Here is a 4,038-nt window from a genome sequence, read left to right as displayed (position 1 = left end):
TCTAGTAGAGTGATCAGAAGATTAAAACAAATTGCCAAACGATTTAGGAAATACAGGGTGATTATAATTAAACTGTCAAAGCGCTGTAAAAATATCACCACTGGTCAGAATGATATCAAATTGCAACGGAATATTATCGGAGAAGGGGAAAAACGGATTCCAGAAGAAAAGAAAATATTATGAAAATTGGTCAATAGATGGCGCTGTATGTGGCAGAATATGTAAATGAAAACACCTGTCATTCGCACAACCCATTGAAGTTAGTATAAACACGCTGGGTACACGGCTTTTCCTCCTTTCGCTTCTGCTACGTTCGCCATGGCCATCTCAATGCAGGATCGCGCTCTGCTCATAAAGCTGTATTACAAGAATTATGACTGTGCACCCGTCGCTATGCAGAAGGGTTTGAAAAAAGGTGATACGAGGTACTTACTGGAATTAAGGAAAACGTGGAAGGGAGGAACCACCAATATAAATTTCTTTCCACAACACCTGTTTATTAAACAATGCAGTGAATGTGCTTTACAGATAATCGAAGCATTTAACCATAAAATTTCTTGAACAAAATGAACCAATTTACAAAATTCTTTTGGGCTTAAACCTTATGTTGAAAAAGCTTTTAATCTTTGCAAAGGAAATCTGAAATACTGTATTGTAAAACAGCAAACAATATGACAATGATTACAAGACGGCCGGACCATGCAGCCCGCCCTTTATCGGATGAAACAGCGTTGTTTACTGCAGCGCTAGAGACAGTCTGTCCTATTAAATGCCCTTCTGAATCACATGAAAACTATATTAGCACCACTGATGACAAGAGTGTTTCAGTTACTCAAAACAAATGACTTAACTTTTAATTTGAAAGCTTTATGTCGAAAGGTTCGGGGTTAAGATGCACACCTGTGCTTAAAGGTTAAACAGATTAGCAAACACTACGACAAGGATAAGGCTTACTTCAAGGCAACCAACATTTTAATTTCAATCGGCAACCAAGGTGCGGCAGGACCCCAACCCGTCCTATCTGACTATTGACTAAGGCCCTGGAGACAGTTGGCTGTTAATATTTTCAAGGTTAAACTGATTGTCAGTTATTACTACCTCTCTGAAGGGACGTCTTAAAACATTACTTGTGAACACTTATTACAAGAGAACTCACTCGGCGGAACCAGAAGAGCCAGCTAAAATACAGCAATAATGAATCGGTCTTTCAAACACAGAAACGAAGAACTTAGTACAACATGCTCTTCAGCTTATAACTAACGACTCAGAAATGCAATTACAACCAAGGAATTGAACGGTTAAAAGCTAAATGTAACCACAAGGTCTCTCATTTGTTTAACGACTACCTGTGCCTTAGTACAATTGTTCCGGCTGTATTTCCGACCAAAAGTTGATTAATTATAACATTAAAAATCGGTTATAAAACGGAAAGGAAAGGCAACGTAATAGCGAGACAAATTTTCAAACGACAACTAGTGTCTTAGTACATATTTACGACCAAAGAGCAGAAACTTTTCCTCATAGGTATTGGCAATGGGAATGTAAGACGGACAGTCGATGCTACACCTGAGCCAGAGACGCCACACAGAACAACCTACTAATTCAATGGCGCCGCCTGCCGGAGTGCCCGAGCGGTTCTAGGCGCTTCAGTCTGGAACCATGCGACTGCTACGGTCGCAGGTTCGAATCCAGCCTCGGGCATGGATGTGTTTGATGTCCGTAGGTTAGTTAGGTTTAAGTAGTTCTAAGTTCTAGGGGACTGATGACCTCAGAAGTTGAGTCCCGTAGTGCTCAGAGCCATTTGAATCATTTCAATGACGCCACGTCTCAAGGCGTTGGTCCGATGACTGCCGGGGGTCTGTAGAAAATGATTCGGAAATTGGTGTGCAACCTGGTAGAGGGATTTGACGTCACTGGAAGCAGTGGCCACCGCAGTGCAGGAGGAGATGAGCGGTGGTGTGCAAACGTGTGGTGCACGGAGAGTTGCCCGAACATTGGAGATACCCGAGATCATGGTGTACTAACTCCTACGAAACATCCTTCTTTGCTATCCATTCAAATTTACCCACGTGCACGAGTTTCTTCCTGTTAACCTGCCAGTAAGAGAGACCTCTGCTTTAGAATTTCTTGCTCACATGGAAGTGGACAATGACTGGCCGTGAAGATTTTGTGGACAGACGAAGACAACTTCGATCTGACAGGGTCTGTCAATACACAGAATTGTTGAATATGGGAAACAGAACATACACACGCAAATGAACCACTATCACTTCAGCCAGAAAAGGTCACTGTGTGATGTGGGTTTACGCATCATTTATCATAGTGCCATATTTTTTCGATGGGAGAGGTGCTTCCAGTTCTGTTACCTGTAACTTCACTGGTAAGCGCTACGATTGTCTTGCGTAGTCACGTCATTCTAGCTCTCTAACAGCGTGCACGTGTGGATGGGATAATTTTTATTCAAGACGGCGCACCTCCGCACATTGCAAATCCAGTTAAGCAGCTGCTGAAGCACTGTTTCGAAATTGCTAGAACTATCAGCCGCCATTTCCCTACAACCTGGCCGTCCCGATCACTTGATCTAAATCCATGTGACTTCTGGCTGTGGCGCTGTCTGAAAAACGTTGTGTTCAGCTTTCAGATTGCGAACTTAGTAGTATTGAAGGTACGCATTGCACTAACATTCTGAACGTGAGACCAGAAAACCCTTCGATCAGTTGTGGAACATGCTGTTTCTCGATTTCAACTTGTTGCAGAAAACGATGAACAGCATATTGAACATATTTTGGGCCAGTCACACTGGTATTAATAATCCGATTTGATTTTGATTGATCCTTTTTATGTAGTTTTCGGCCTTAGGACAGTTAAAAACCCCTGAGAGTGATGCTTTTTATGAGGTTCCTGGCCTCAGGACAATTAAAAACCGATTTTTCCCATCCGATGTGATATGATCTTGCCGTGGTGGACGGGCTTAAGTAACTAACAGTATCACATCTGTACACCCATGAGCACTGAGTAGTGCAGTTTGTTTAACGTCAAACGAACTACTTAGGCATTGTTGTATGATTCATTTGTCATTTGTAGTCGATCACTATTAAATTATGATGCTTACATAGCAATCTATTGCTACATTTTGTAACTCTTTATTTTTCTTCTGCCATACGTTTCCACTTCTCCGATAATTTTCCGTTGCAGTTTGACGTGATTCTAATCAGTGGTGTTATTTCTACAGCCGTTTGAAAGTTTAACTTTAATTATAATCACTCTGTATATCCGTATGGAGTGGTAATTGGCAATTCACCCTAAATAATGAAAAGTGTGACGTTATCCACGTGTGTGCTAAATAATTCCGATAAACTTCGGTTACATGATAAATCAGTGAAATCTAAGTGCCGTAAATTCAACTACGTACCTCGAAATTACATTTAAGAACAACTTCTTGTAAGTCCTCGTCGCCAGTTTTGTGAAGGCTCCGTCACTACTGCTTTGGAGGCCGAGTTGCCACTGCTGTTACGGTAGGCCGTGTTTGAGAGTTCGTGAAACGGCTTCTGGTGCAGTATACCGATACGACAATTTCTCCCTGCTATGCCCCAGGGTCATGTAGCAGGATAGCAGAACGAAGGTACTACAACACTCCAACACATTGCTAGCAAAGACACACAAATGTGTTGAATAGGTTAACTTATCTTCGTGACTTGCTGAACAATGAAGTACGCAACACTTCGTGTAATATAACACATAAAAGGCTCTCAATGTCTAAGTACATATAATCGTAGGTAAACTTCACAGAACATAGCAAATACAATTTACAGCAACTGTTCTCTCCTAAGAGTTTTCTGAACGAAGTTCCTGTCTTAAGTCAGCACTTAACAATGATCTGTAACCTAGAGTGTAAGAGCTGCTCTTCTTTCTACCGAGTAGGCTTCTGTCCGCTGTCGTTCGGTCATTGGCGGATTGCACTCGGCCTAAAATTGGCCGACACGAATCCGGCGTCATTTCCTCACCGCCGCCCGTGTCGTTGGTGGAACTCACGTAAGT

This window comes from Schistocerca piceifrons, chromosome 5 (genome assembly GCF_021461385.2).
Source record: "Schistocerca piceifrons isolate TAMUIC-IGC-003096 chromosome 5, iqSchPice1.1, whole genome shotgun sequence".
NCBI classification, from domain to species: Eukaryota; Metazoa; Arthropoda; class Insecta; order Orthoptera; family Acrididae; genus Schistocerca; species Schistocerca piceifrons.
This window is presented reverse-complemented; position numbering follows the sequence as displayed.